Genomic DNA, 16,036 nt, shown 5'->3' with positions numbered 1-16,036 from the left:
AGCGAGAGCGCGCGGGGGGCATCAGAACGCTGAGCTCTGACTGGAGAGATTAGTGGGGAATCGTAAAGCTAGCTGTATTTATTCCTCTTTACTCACTGTTCAAGCTCGTTCGAATGAGAAAGCGCAACGCTGGACGCCGGCATTTGGCAATCGGAAACGTTCGAAGTCTGAGTAGCGAGAAAGGCAGCTAGCTTTGAGTGAACCCTCTAATCATTCCCACAAGAACTCGACATTCTGATGTCCCCGCATTCTCCCGTGTTCTCCTCTCGTTCGATTTATCGGCCAGTAGTCTAGTTTATATCCCGCTGCATCCTTCTCTCTCACGTTTTTGCTCTTTTGTCGAGCTTTTTGACTAACTATCGTAATATTTCTTTATTTTTTCTTGCATCGTGCACGTTAATTAGTGCACTCTAATCAGCGCTCCCATTAAAGACGAGAATTTCTGGAGGAAACCTTCACGCTAATTTCCAAAAACATCAATGCTGTTTAGAGCTGTCTCCCAACACTTCTTGCACACGCGAAGCGAACACATGAGACCCCCGCAGCTTGAATACTCAGGACTTCGATATGTCTTCCGCACGGTGATGCGCGGGACACAGAGGGGCTCCACGTCTACTGAAGACGGCGAAGTCTAACATTTACATTAATTCAACTTAAAAAAAAAAAAACCCTCGAGCTTTATTTAGGATTCAAAAGACGAGTTCTTCGGGCCAATACTTCATTGTGCGCATGCGCGTGTGTGTGTGCTTGTATGCGAGTACGTGCTTGCATATGATCGTCTACGTTTGTGTGCATGCGAGTACCTGTGTTTGTGTGCGTTAATGTTCGTATGTATGCATGTGCATCTGTGTGCGTGTGCCTATGAGCTTCTGCGTGCGCCCTTGTGTGCGCGTGCGTATGCGCCTGCGTGTCCGTGCGTGCACAAGCGTTTTTCTTTTTGCGTCAGCGCCTGTCTGTACGTAAGAGGAAGTGCGTGTATGTGTGCGCGAGTGTGCGCGTGCGCGTGTGATAGCGCGGATTAAAACGCACGAATTCACGTGCGCGATGCGAGATAAAATTAAACTCTACCTCGCATCGTCTTCACCCTACCGCAATACCTCCTCACCCTAGATGTATGTGTGTGCCTGCGTGCGTGTGTGTCTTTGCGTTCGCGTGTGTCCGTGTGCGTGCTGTAAATGCGTACGTATATGTTTGTGCGCGTGTGCGTGTCTTTGCGTTTATGTGCGTGCGTGTGTGCGTGCATATTTGTGTGTCCGTGTTTGTGCGTGCGTGTCTGTGTGTACGTATATCTGGGTGCGGGTTTTTGTCTACGTGTATGCACGTGTGTGTGCGTCTGTGCGTCTCCGTTTGTGCGTGTCCGTGTGCGTATACATGAGTGCACTTGGGCGTGTGTGTTTTTTTTTGTGTGCGTGTGTTTGAATAGATTTATGCAGGGGAGGGGGGGGCGGTGTATATATCTGTGTTTGCGCGGGCGCCCCCGCTCGTGCGCGTGTTAGGTGCATGACCCTAAATCAGGAATATTTCAGCTTTCTCAAACGCATGAAACTGAAGTAAATTTGCAGAAAATTATGAACAGGAAGTGAACACGAGTGTGAGGCTCTTCAGGGTGACGAAGGAGCTGAACTGTAAAGCGTGATGTTAGCACTAAGGACAACCAGCAGGTTCACGGAGAGAGTGTTACATTACCAGGATTGTAATGACGCCTTGTTTTTTTTTTTTTTTGATGCGTTCAAGCGTATATACAACAGCGCGAGAGAACAGGAACATGAAAGCGACAAGACAAGCGCTATTGTATATGTGATGTGTGCTCAGGAATTGAGTTGGATTCACGTTTTCAACGGTTTGAACATATATGTATTAAGGGGCCCTCCAATATCTTCCATGTCTCGCCTTGAGAATCGGGCGAATACATGCAGTCGGACACCATATTCCTTCATTATATCTAAAAACGCCGACGAATGCATACTGCTCTGTGTTTTTTTGTAAATCAAAATTGAGGCAGGTCTAAATTCACCTCCCGCTATGCTGACGGTGGGACGTCTTGTAAATATGAGAGTCCTAAAACTTTAATGAACGCGTTTACATAAAAAAAAATCGCACTAGAAATTTTTAAGTCACTATCTCATAGCAAGAAAATTATGTTTAATTCTTTTGTATCGTTTTGTGTAAGCACATGTGAATCCAGTTTGTCCATTTTTTAGTTGTTTGTTAGCCCGATGAAGATGAAAGACGACATTTACAATCGGGCTGCTTTTTGACGCCCCCTTTTGGCAATTTGTATTGATTCGTTTCCATTGATTCGCTCTTGATTTATTTTATGGTTTTTATTATCTTCGTTTATTCTTTATTTTGTTTTTTATGTGTGTATGTGGCAAGCTTGTGGCTCATATTCTGGCTTGCTTATTTCATACTTGATCGGCACATGCTCTTTTCATGTATTATTTTGTAGAGGTATGATCGAAGCCTGGAACGCTCTCCATAGAAAAAAATCGAATGAATGTGCAATAGCTTTGACGACACGCGCCACGAAAGTATAGGAGTATTGTGGCAAAAACGTCAATCACGTTGGGGCTGTAGTGGGCACTACGATAGAATGCCACGCCCTGTGCACATAGCAGAGCTTTTGTTAGCGTATTCGATTTATCTTGTGAAGATTTTTGTGTCCTTTGTCGCACTCCGGCCATGTTTAAAAAAAATGTTTTAGCGAAGATTAAAAAAAAATCACTAAAAATAGGGTGGTCGTGAAAAAAAGTTATTTTACGAGAACAAATGTGCAGCTACGGCGGACGTCAGGCATTGCGAAATGTATATCATTTAGCTAAATAATTCTAACTCAGATTTCCTCATGAAGTTTTTTTATTCGTGAAAATAAACGAGTGGTTTCAATAGCAAATTTCTGGACATCATCGGAATCCACTAAACCAGAAGCAACTAAAGGCACAAAAAAAAAAAAAAAAAAAAAAACAAGGTACTCGATGCCATGACAATAAGCAGCACTTTACTCTCATAAATGCTGTAGGAGTCAGGACGAGACTAGCCAGCGTCGGCAACCAAGCTAACACTATCGCAGACTTAGCCTCGACCAACAACAAGATCATCGCAGGCCAAGTGTGGAAAGTGGAGGTTGATGCAAGGGGTATAGGTCATCTGGCAATTGCTATTGAGCTGCATATAAGCAACGCACAAGGAACCCACAAGGGCAAGATAAAAGTAAGGATTGTGAACTTGGACCAGTTCAGGAGGCATCTCGGCGCGACCCAGCAGACGGACATCTTGGAAGCTATGAACAAAGGCTGCTAAACTGGGGACAGTGGAGAGTGAAAAATAATATCCACGCTGGTTCCCTCACTTCGGACCTACACCTCCTCAAATTGTGGGAGAGACAAATGAAAGCACTACAGAAATATTGAAGGGGACCCGCAACATCAAAAGCCCGGAGACAGATCACATGACCAATCAATATAGCGAAATAGTACGCTATCAAGCTCAAAAGGGAACGATGGCTTATCTACAGCGCCTCTCTTTCAGAGCAAACCTCCATCAGGAAACCCTGGGCAACCTTTAAGGTAACGCGGGGGAAGAGCAAGCAACGATCAGCACTCTTCTTATTGGCACTTAAGGTCAACAAGGCATTGGAAATGCTAGCCAAGGAAGCGGGGCGGATTTTCTTTCCGCAACTGAGGGAGGGTGAAAAGACCAAGATGGAATACCACGTCTACCTTCACGAGGAAGGAAAAGCGAGCAATCCCATCGACTAAGACTTCACAATGGGGGAAATCAAAGCGGCTCAACAGCATAGCAAACAGCACGGAGTGCCGCGACTGGCTCAAATCACCACTTCTAGACCAGGGTACTTCCCGAAGCAGTTAAATGGCAGATTCTGAGAGAAGTAAATAGCGTCTGGAAAGAAAACCACAACCCTACGTGCCTGAAGAACCATATAGTAGTACCGAAACCCAAGCCAGGATAGGAACAGGACTCCATAAAGAACTTCCGCCCAGTCTCTCTTACATCTTCCGTTTGCGAAGTCGCAGATAGGACACTGCTAAGCAGACAAACATCGCTTCTCCAGAAGAAGAGAAGTTGCACCCTGCTCAGACTGGGTTTCGACCGCAGCTTCTTCGAAATACCTCACAAAGAAGCCGACTCCAGGGGGACATGATCCGGAATCGAAGGTTACCATTAACGCCAGAAAGGCGTTCTACGGCGTACTGCATTGGGCAGTCATCCCGAAAGCAAGCAAGATCGGCATAAACATTGGAGCCCTAAACTCCATCAAAACCTTTCTAGCGGAACGACACGTCACAATCAAGATTGGTAACCAAAAAGTCAGGTCTGGATTAGTGTCGTGATGTAGGCGAGTTGGTTGATGGTAACGGAAATAAACAGCGCGCAAAAAATACACAAGGACGAAAGGAAAGTGCGAACGACACAAGCGCTGAACTCACAACTAAACATTTATAGAAAAAAACACTAACGAAGTAAACCGCGCTATCGCTTCAGCACGTGTCAAGATAGGCAATTTCTTTTGTGTGAAGAAAAACCGAAGTTTCGCTGACGCATGCATCTTGCCCCTCTTTTGTTATTGCATACGCTTCCAATAATTCCCTGGTAGTTTTATCTGTGCCCCTCCCGATGATGGTGATGTTATTGAATTGGGGCTGGCATTTACAAGCAGCACAATGCAGAGGCAAGTGACCCCCAGCGGTCGACCGGAGTGTCCAGTCATGCTCACGTACCATGTCATTAATGCATCGGCCAGTTTGGCCGATGTACATTCTTCCGCAACTTAGTGGTATCTTGTAAACCACCCCCACCACACAATCCACATACTTGTTCCTGTGCCTTACGGCACATTGGCTCCTGCCCCCAGCCTTATCCGCAATTCTAGGGCAGAGTTGCACCAACTTTTGTGGCGCCGGAAAAAACAACAGGGACGTCAAACCGCCCAGCTACCTTTTTCAAAGTGTGCGAGAGTTTGTGCATGTAGGGGAGTACCTGGGGTCTGGTTGCGGGTCTCTCTTTTTTCTGACTTGACCCTCCCTTAATCTTTTTTAGCAACGTCTGCGCCACTGCCAGAATTACTGACGCTGGGAAGCCGGCATCTGTCAGCCGCTGTACCTGCATCTTAAAACTTTCTACCATTGAATGGTAGCAGGACTTTTTATAAAGGGCAAATAAAAAAAAAGCCGTTTACAAATCCCTGTAACGCCGAATTGGAGCGCAGCTCTTGAGGAGGAGTAGGGAAGGGTACTGAGGGGGGTCACGTCACCTGCGGGTAGTCACGTGACCCCGGGGGGTCACGTGATCTCGGGGGAGGGGGTCACGTGACCTGGGCGGGTCACGTGACCTGGGGGGTCACGTGACCTCGGGGGGGGGTCACGTGACCCCCCCCCCCCCCGGTTACGCCGACGCCGACGCCGCTCAGGCTGGAAACGGGCCCCTAAGAGCTGCGTTCTAAAACGAAAGCGGTTTACAACTCCCTGTAACGCCGAATTAGAGCGCAGCTTTTGAGGAGCAAAAGGGAAAGGTACTGAGGGTTACGAGTTCTCGGGGGGGGTCACGTGACCTGGGGGGAGGGGTCGCATGACCTCGGGGGGGGGGGGGTCACGTGACCTGGAGGAGGGGTCACGTGTCCTCGGGGGGGGGGGTCACGTGACCTTGGGGGGTCACGTGGTCACGTTACCTCGGGGGGGGGGGTCACGTGACCTGCGGGAGGGTCGCATGACCTGGGGGGGGGGGGGTCAGGGACGCGACCTTGGGGGGTCCCGTGACTTCGGGGGGGGGGGGGGGGCACGTCACATCACGGTTACGCCGACGCCGCTGAAGCCGGGAACGGGCGCCTAAGAGCTGCGCTCTAAAATATGGTACGCATTACAAATGCACGATCAGAGTACAAATTCTTTTTGGATAACACTAAAACTGCGCTATTTGGTCTACCAATTAAATATTAGGAGGTACCCAGGCAATTCTCTTTGAAAGTCAAGATTACAAAGATATATATCGTTATGCTTGTTTACCTAATTTGCGTGAGAGTTGTCTTTCTTCACCTTGCAAGCCTGGTCGTTTAGCCGCAAGCAACTGGCGGCTGCATGACCGGTCATCTTACACTAAAATTCTGAGTTGTGAATACTGCTAATAACTATTTTTTTTTACATACAACTTGAAACACGATTGTCTGTCTACGTTCATGCAAAATACGAGCAGACCAAAAGTCTGCAGAATTAGCATCCAGCGAATGAGAAATAAAAATAAATTTGGTTCGAACCGATAACGCGATCCGCGCAGGCGGTGGAACCTAGAAACGTCATGCTCTTTTTTGGAACGCTTCTTGCTTTTTTTAATTAAACCATCTTCTGGAACTTTACATTGGCTAAACACAGTGAAATCTTAAGAAACGTAGGACGCGGCTTATTATGTTTACGCGTCCTGGTTCGTGATTGGTTCATCCGGGCTCTTATCGGTATAAGCCGAAACATGACCCTTTTCAAAAGTTAATCGGGCAAAATTAGAGGCGACATTGCTCGGTCACGAAGCATGGGATTGCATCGGCGTTTCAGACCTGAGCCGAGTTTATTCCCTGCCCGACACATGTTCCTAGTATGTCAGCAAGCAATGGCGGACTGGCGTGGACGCGAACTTTTGCAAAGGGTCTATTCTAGTGGCTGGGGAGCTAAACTATAAAATTCACGCCTATCGGCAGGCCTCGCGTTTCTGAAGTTGCCGGTAATGCGGAGCGAAAGTTCCTCTGCTTCTTTACCAGGGGTTGTGATGACGTCAGAACGCCGAGCTGTGATTAACTCTGATTGAAGGATAGTGGCTATGCCTCAAGATAGCTTGCTTTGAGGTCTACCCGCTATCCTACAATCAGAGCCAATCAGAGCTCGGCGTCTTTTTTACGTCATCGCAACTCCTGCGCAAGAAGCAGACGACTCGCTCTCCGCATAGAGACTCTGTGTATCGTAGTGATTCATCCACCGCCTGTGCTGGAGAAACTCTGACATGCTTGGTGTTCGTACTTTAAGCCATTTCATCTTTATATGCGTGTAGAGTCCAGCGGGGCTCGTGAAGTAAGTTGAAACGCTGTCTTTTCGTCTGCTTTTTTTTAGCACTCGGTACGCGCGCGAGGAGAGCTGCGTGTTCTTCGCGTCCAGGAATTCAAGCTGTGATTTTCGACAACAGACAAGCACCCCCGGTAGGCGCGCCCGGAGAGGCGCATATTTGTCGTTCCGAGGAAGCCGTGCTGGGATTATCGATTTCAGACAAGGAAAGCAAGGGAAGGTCGGCAAAATATACCATATATACGCGTGTAATGGCCGCACACTCTTAGAAAAAAGGGTATGGATACTCCTCCCTTAGGGGAGGAACGGTCTTGTAACCTATGTTCCTTTAGAAAGGGAGAAACTTTCGTCCCTGAAGCAGGGAAGCAAAGTTCCTCCGTCGCCTGCATCTCAATATGGCGGCCCCGAATCGAGCGAATCGAGCCCAATAAGGCTTGACGAGGACGCTACGTCTTTTGTACGGGACGAGAGGAGCAGCAAGTAAGAGCGTAACACGGGCTTTCCGCGAAATGTGTTTATTTCCGAAGCCAGAGTCCCCCCACAGGTACAGAAACTTGCGTTTCGAAAGCTGTTACTCGGTCTTCTCGTCGACAGCACTGCGATGTTAAACGGAGACAATTGATACCCAGTTACTTCGCGCACTTTGCGTCTTACCTTTTGTGTTCCTCGAGTTACAATTCCTTCGTCAACCGCACATCACGGAGAAGGGCAAACTCAATCCGCGAAACCAAAAGCCGCTCTCGAAAGAGCAAATATGAAGCCGCTGTTTATCGCATAGCGTGAAAGAAGGTTACATTGCTAGCCACCAGATGGCGGGGTCAAGCGGAGTAATTGCAAGAAGTTAGGCTAGGTGGCGCTAGGTGCCGCCCAATTCATGTTCTACAAAAAATAATTTGATTTCCTCAGGCCACTATTGCACTTGGGGATCCTCTACGATACACACTTTACACTTATTACAAGCATCAGGTGAACATACATCGAGCACATACACGGCACACACAAATATCAATGCAACGGAACACCACACTAACACGAACACTACACCCGCGCACTGCCTTAACGTCTTTTATACTGGTCGTTTTGAACGGACGGAGTTTTTCGGTGACTGAATAAGCAATAAAAAATATTCCCAGCAAGTTGATTTTTTTTCCAGCAATGTCATACCTCTGAGAGTATTTCGAATGGCTCAGCGGATGAATCTCTTATTAAAAAGCAAACGCTCGATCATGCTGTAATTATTTGAAAGCCGATAAATCAAGCCGCTCCAATGCGGTTCGAAACCATGAGTTTGTTTCCCCGCACGGCACGTTGTAGCCTGTATTTCTATTGTTGTGTTTGTTTTTCTATTTGTGCTGTTCGCGCAAAGCTGCAACTGCCGTCTTGAATTAATCTCTGTAGAGCGGGTATTCACTCAGTTGGAATTGATGCTTCACGGGCTGAGAAATCGCTTTTCGATCAACTTGAATGCAGTCAAAGCCGCGACTTGCGGCAGGTGTTAAGTGTACGGAGCTACGCCGTGGCGAGCCCGAAAACTTCTAGCGCTCATCCCAGCGCGCCACTTGGAAGGCAGTGTATCCAGGCACCGTAGTATACTTAAACAGCAAAATAAAGGGTAGCTTTTTTCTTCTTCTCTATTCTACCTACTATTATTCTTTAATGCTAAAATTCCACACTGTAAATATACGTACAGTGCTAATCACACTTGTCTATAACGCGCGAGCGTGCGGCTTTCTCCGGGGAGCGCTAGACTGGCGGCATTCGCGGAAATTAAGGTAGTCACGTGGCGCAACATGGAACGGCCCGCTCGAGGGGTGACCTGCCCACTCTATCAGCTGGCGGCGAACGCGGAAGGCTGCTCGCACGCTTTTTACAAACATCATTGCTCGAACAATAAACAAACTAAAGCATGAAGGCGTATCAATGATGTCGTCATCAAAAACCAAAAAACAATATCACGAACCACATTTATAGCTTATCAAGCTGCTATAAGGCTTGCTACTATGCAAAAAACAAAAGCATATAAATTCACCGGATTCAACAGGACTGCGCATAATATCGAGAGAATCCTACAGGACAAAAGCACTGATCGTCGACAATGACACCGCGTTCGCCGCCAGCTAATAGAGTGGGCAGGACACCCCTCGAGCGGGCCGTTCCATGTTGCGCCACGTGACTAGCTTAGTTTCCGCGAATGCCACCAGTCTAGCGCGCCCCGGAGAAAGCCGCACGCTCGCGCGTTATAGACAAGTGTGATTAGTACTGTACTTTTCGTCACGATTTCGTAGTGTTGTCCTTTCCCCAGAGCGCAGTCGCTCTCGGGGACGAGACAACCAACAGTCACATTGGCCACTATACGATAGGAGCTTATACTGTTCAGACCAGCGTTCCAACATGACTATCCGCTCGTTAATCGATTGCACTTAACCCCTCAAGTGGTATTAAACTCTTTAGTGTAAAGCGAAATGTCAACCTGCGACAGCCCGCCCCCTCCGATCACAGCCCGACCAGCGGTATCAATGCCCGACAGTTTACGCCATCTCATCTTGTTGTTACACCACTGACACGCGAACACACGGTCACATCGGCGATAATTCCAGTCTTCTGTTCAACCCACAACACTGCCATCACGATGTTGCAGCTATGTTGCTGACACGCACAAATACAGATCCACGTTGAACGCCGGTTGCACTCGGCATCGGAAAACAGAACCGAACTCAGCACGGAAGGCATCCAGGCAGCCGGCAGCAAAACCTGCCTGTCTTGGACGCAGTTCCTGCGGTTTCCATAACGTCGAAAACGTCGACACAGTTCCGCGTGGTTTTGCAACTGTAGTTCCGTGCCGCATGAGTCCCGCAATCCGGAGACGGACACCCTACCCAGCGTACGAGGCGCTGGTGGCACTGCTCCGGAACTTCGCTGTGTCTAGCGGCTTCGTTTGCTCGTTTTATAAAATTAGTGATAAAAACGTCAATGCAACCAAAATGTTCTGCACGTTTAGACTAGAAGACGGAATTACAGGCGGCCTTCGCTGCCGCTGAAACTCAATCAACTCAACAGCTATTTATTAAACAACCTGCGCGCCCTGCTCGAAAAACGAAACCGAAAGAAGATGAGTCGGGAGGGCGAAAGCTTTCTCCCGTCTGCCTGGAGAAGGAGAAAACCCTTTCGTTCCTCCCCTTTTGTCGTGTCCGATTGGGGGCGCGTCAGTAGAAGGGAGGAAGACGCGCCGTTGCTACTTTCTTCCTCCATTTTTACTTAGCGTACACTTGCGTAATAGCCACACCCATAACTTTAAACAAAAAAAGCCGAAAAAACTATATTTAAAAATTACTCGTGTATAGGCCGCACGTACGATTTTAGATTTGTAGGTGCGGCCATTTTTTTTTTCAAGTACTGCCGTCAGATTGCGCGCACCCGGTTGCGGCAGTCAACAACATTGAGGCACTCTATCTTTTTTGTTTGCGCCTTTCGCTTTATCACGAACAATCTCGAACCAGACGCAGTGTATCTCTTTGTGTGTGCGAGTACCCCCTGTTTCCCGCTGTCCTCCACTTCAGGCGTCTGGATGGGGAAGTACACGAGTTACACGGCCGGCTTTAAACTCAAAGTTATTGCCTTTCTTTAAGACAACAGCAAAAGAGCAGCCGGGCGAAAGTTCGGTGTCGACGACGCCGAGACGCCGGACGCTGAGACAAGTTCCGAAGATGAGCGATCTACCACGGACGAGTGAAAAGGACTTTGCACGCCTGTCTATGTTATACCCATAAATGTTTTCTTGTTCTACTAAGGCGTGTGAGTACTTCCATTTGATGAAGGCAAGTAGTAAAACTTGGCGAAAAAAAATGACTTCCAAAAAAAAAATTTCATTTTTCTCCGTGTAATGGTCGCACCCCTAGTTCTCGCCCGAAATCATAAAAAAAAATACCTGCGGCTATTACACGCGTATATACGGTACACCGGGGTGCGAGCCATCGCAGCGCACAAACTATATTCAGCAAACGAACATTCAGTTATCACACGGTGAAACCATAGACGGTTTATTGAAAGTCGATAGACTTATGGTGCGCGGAGGGTTCATGTGAAGTTGCTGGTTGCGGTGCCTGCCCCTAGCGGTCTACAAAAGCAAGCAGCGGTCTGCAGAGGGGCGCGGTCCAGTGGAGTGCGTGAGGCAAATTGTAACGTTTTCTCTTCGTTTGCATTTTTAGGTAAGAATTCACATTCGTCATTCTTGATTTTTTTTACATTTGCAACCTGGCTAAACTGCTCCTTTATCAAAACTGCCTCTTGTTATATGTTTAACTTGTATAAATTCAATTTCTGCGGATTGCCAAGCCTTAAGTGTATCCACTGTAAGAATAGTCTTCATGTAGGAAAGTGCTCTGGTGACGCAAATAATCTTCTTAAAACCCTGACTGGTGTTTTCTCACCACCTAGCAGAGTGCAACCTTGAAGCTTCACAAAACTCTACATTTTACATCATTAGCGAGGGATTCTCGAGAAGATAGTAAACCCAGTACCGCAAAGGTAACAGCGGGAGAACCGAATGTTGCACTTTTGATGGAACGCATCCTTGAGATGAGCTCAAAACTAAGGAAAGTTTTAGACCGAATAAGTAACATCGAGACGACCATCGATGAACAACCGGACAAGCGTGACGCCGTAATTCTGAAGCTCACTATTCAGGAAAAGACAGTGGAACACATAGAACACTCGTTGGAAGTTACAGGAAAAGAGTACCATGGACATCTGGAGAAGGTAAACATTCAGGACCAAGAATTAAAAGAACAAAAAAATTGGACCACTGAGGTGGAACCGACGATTGCTAAGAGGGACTGGGTGATCTCGGAGCTCAAAACCGCGGTAGATGCTACTCAAAAATACTGATAACGAAAAACGTAGAGATTCACGAAATCTCCCCAAAACACAACGAGAATCTTATAGACACCATCCAACTCCTCCCTGCTAAGCTGCAGCTACCGGTCCCGTCCCAAGATAGCATATAAACAGCACGAAGATTGTGCCCTAGGGAGCTTAAAATGCTGCCAATCATGACCCAATTCAGGGAGAGGGCGGTTCGAGACATAGGGATATCCTAAGGAAGAGCTCTCGCGAATGAGCGAATTGAGTATTCATTAACGAAAACTCTACGATGTTACTTTGACGACTACTGTGGAAAAGTCGCGCGCAAAAGAAGACTAGAAATCTCTCTGTATGAGTAACGGAAAAAATTCTGGTTCAAGACAAACAAGGTGTGGTTGCCATCAAAGTGGCCAATCGACGGTGTGGTTAATAAGTTCCGGACTTCCTTTCTTTTCAACACTTCTCTTTTAAAGCTGAGATGGAACAAGACCTATCTAAGCTACGCTAATCATGACAGTGTCGTTTTAAACTTTTCGAGACTGGGCCGTTTATGTCTAGAATGCGCTTGCAGAAGTTGATGGTGTTAGAATGGAGCTATACCTATCAGACAAAAATGTCTGAAGTCTACACAAACATTGAGACCAGTTCAATGTCTACATGTGTAACCGAAGGGGGGGTCTTTATATTCTGTATTTTACAGAAATCAATAAATATATGTATACAACGATTGCTAGTTGTTTTAACATGTGTGATTTTCACTCGTTCTCTGTACGTAGAGAGGGAAGACGGGGTGGGGTGGTGGCGTGCTAGTGGTGATAAAAACGACTGGATGTCAGATGAAATACATTCATATTAAAATAGCGCAAAAGAGACGGGACAAAAAGACGAAGAAGCACACAGGACAAACGCTAGCGTTTGTCCTGTGTGCTTCTTCGTCTTTTTGTCCCGTCTCTTTTGCGCTATTTTAATATGAATGTCCACTACCAACTTGCCCAGCAGACCAAGCTTTTACAGATGAAATATATTTTGGTAACACGCGGAAGGTTTGGTGGTGTATCTAATCAGCGGGTGTCTGTTGTCATCTGTGCAATATGTAGACCACCCTGTGCGAATATAAATTATTTTAGATGAATTTTCTGAACTACTCAACAAAGTTTACAGTAATAAATATTTATTATTGCTGGTGACTTGAACATAGAACTGCCAGGTACCGTGTGTCTGACTACCTGAATCTACTTGCTGGCTATGTATTAGAACAATTAATTAATATCTGCACTATGGAAGAATATCCAGGAACCACAGAAACTTTATCTTTTATTAATCATAGTATTGTGAGAGATTTTGAACTTAAATTGTTTTCAGGAGTGATTATACAAAAAGTTGCTGATCACTACTTTGTAGGTTTGACGATATTGGGAGTAAATTCGGGGGAAATGGAACATACTCTCTGCAAATGAATTCTAGACAAGAGAAGAATAAATAAAATAATAAGATAATATAATTAGAGGCTACTATTGAAAAACGATTATATCACGTCTTATCAAATGGTCAAAGAAACGATGGAGTGCATATATGGATAGTGCTCTCAAACAGTAAAATTGAGGCAGAGAAAACTAGAAAGTGCATGGATAAATTAGGAAATTATGGCACTTTGTCGCGAAAAGGACAGGCTGTGGAATATAAGTAAGGCAAGACCCGCAGATGAACGAATCAATAAAGGGTTCCGGAAGTTGGGAAATAAGATGTCCGCAAATAACATTAGCGAAAAATATTATTACACAAATAGGTTTCAGAAGAGCCAGGGAAACCTAAAGAAGGTTTGGGAGTTGATCAACCAAATTACGGGCTCAAATATAAAGCAAAATATCGATAATACCACCGCAAAAGCTTTCGGCAAGGAAAATATTATCTCATTGTGCAACTAATTTCACGATTCGTTTGCTGAAAAAGTCATGGAACTTAGAAATATAAGATATCAAGGGGGATCACCGGATGATTTCAATGCCAGTTTGCATTCCGCATACTTACCACAGATGACAGAAGTAGGATAATAATATATATCAGTCACAAAACTTGCGGGGAAGGATAGGATACATTTACGGGATATCCGGTTTGATGTTTATAGACTTAAAGATGGATTCACAAAAATATGAAATGACTCCCTTTCAACTTGTCACATTTCTGTGGGGTTAAAACCGCAGTTATAAGACCGTTAAATAAAAACGGTAAAATAAACTATGTTATAAATTACAGACAGATTTCGATATTCCCAGTAATGGCGCGATTATGAAAAAATTAGGTACTGAATACAATTAACTCATATTACGAAAAAAAATTATTTAATACACATCTCGGTACGGCGTTCGCAAAAATGGGAGCGCAAAAGTTCTGCTGGAAAATTTTACAAACCACTTAAGTTGCAGTCTGGATAGAAACCATTTTGTTTTTGCCCTGTTTCTGGATTTGTCAAATGCTTAAGAGACAAATAATCATAAACTACTACTAAAGAAGCTAGGAACTAGGGGGTTTAGGAGGCCTTCAGATGCTTTTTTTAAAGAATACAGCACAGACAAATAGTCAAGCTGGTAAAAAAAAAAAATGACCGCACCTCCACGTGGTGAATGATGTTGATTGGGGCGAAGCTCTGGTGGTACTGATGATATTGGTTTTAGTTATCATAGGTAGTGCTGATGGTGCTGATTTTTTTTTTTATTGCCCATAGGTAGTGCTGAGTTCCGGGTTGCGTTTTGACTGCATTATTACTGCTTCATGGTCGGTGAAATGCAGAGCCAGTGGTTCTTCCAGCGGATAAGCTTGGATCCGCTAGAAGCGATGGGAACGCATCTCCACCGCTTAAGTCAATGGTCCTCGTCAGAAGGAAAAGGTGTGGTTTGGAACGTGGTTATATACGCGTTTGAGCATTTGACCGCAGCGCCTTCTTGTCGATAAACGTTGAGCCAATGCATGCAAAGTGTAACGCGATTATATACGCATTTGACCGCAGCGCCCTCTCCTGTATAGACGTTGAGCGGCTACATGCAACGTTTCATCCATGACAGAACCCCCCTCTCTTGAGTTACTACCACACCTCAGAGCCCCCTACTCATCCCGCAGCCGTGGCCGAGTGGTTAAGGCGATGGGCTAAAAATCCATTCGGGTCTCCCCGCACAGGTTCGAATCCTGCCGACTGCGCAAACATTTTTTTTTCTATGTGAGCACGGACGACGGCCGGCCGGACGGACAGACGGACGGACGGATAAGGCTAGACTCTAAGGAGCTTCGCCCCTAATAATAAGCTTAGAAGTAATGCAGTTTAGATTAACAGTGTCTGAGGCACTCCCGATTTAATCCGTATTGCTCAATATTACGTCCTCTTCTCTTTAATATTTATGTAAATTAAATCGAAGCCCTACCTCTGTCATTCCGAGTGTGTTAATATGCATACGATACTGGCCATAGTACTCGAACACATTGGCGAAACAAACGCACCTTCAATTTTTCAAAAAACATATGGTTTTCAAAAAATCCTATTTTTTTTTAATTCTATTAAAATCCAAGGTGATGTGCTTTCGTAGGCCCTAATATCAATTGAACTTGACAATTTCATTTTTCCTTCATTCTCACCATTGCAGAAACTGTAGCGACCAACCGTGAGATCATGTCCACACAGCAAAATATTTCGGGATTCATCTAGATGTAAATCTTTTATGGAATAATCATGTTGAATATTTAATGAAAATGATGCGTGCCGTTTGTGCTTAATTATATAGGGGATGCAAACATGTAGCAAATGCCTCTCTAAAAAAAAGAGTGTATACCGCACTGGGTGACTCGGTTCTTCGCTATGGTATTTCGTTATACGGAACGTGTTCTAACAACAAAAAACAAACAAATCGATAAGGTTCCATGCAAAATAGCATGTAACATCATATATGGTACAATAAACGAGAAATCAGAAAAAGAGAAAAAAAAATAAGGTAGCGAAAGTCTTAACTACTGAGCAGTTGCACAACTATGCAATTCTATTAAAATGTTCCTTCGACAGAGATTTCAAAATTTCCTTAACAAAATAACAAATTCTAAGGCCTACGGAAAAGATTGTACATCTTAGAGTA

At 45.5% G+C, this 16,036-nt stretch overlaps 1 protein-coding gene and 1 non-coding gene across 2 annotated transcripts in view; one reads left to right on the top strand and one right to left on the bottom strand.

Annotated features, from left to right (window-relative positions):
* Window positions 1-16,036, bottom strand: part of LOC115316236 (relaxin receptor 1) — a 482,496-nt gene that overhangs the window by 151,292 nt on the left and 315,168 nt on the right. The gene's annotated exons all lie outside the window — the stretch shown is intronic.
* On the top strand, window positions 15,032-15,113 carry Trnaf-aaa. Its single transcript has one exon. It is a non-coding gene; the product is annotated as a tRNA-Phe (tRNA).

This window comes from Ixodes scapularis, unplaced genomic scaffold, assembly GCF_016920785.2.
Source record: "Ixodes scapularis isolate PalLabHiFi unplaced genomic scaffold, ASM1692078v2 PGA_scaffold2__306_contigs__length_199485367, whole genome shotgun sequence".
NCBI lineage: Eukaryota > Metazoa > Arthropoda > Arachnida > Ixodida > Ixodidae > Ixodes > Ixodes scapularis.
Note: the sequence above shows the minus strand (reverse complement) of the source record. Positions and strands in the feature narration are given on the sequence as shown.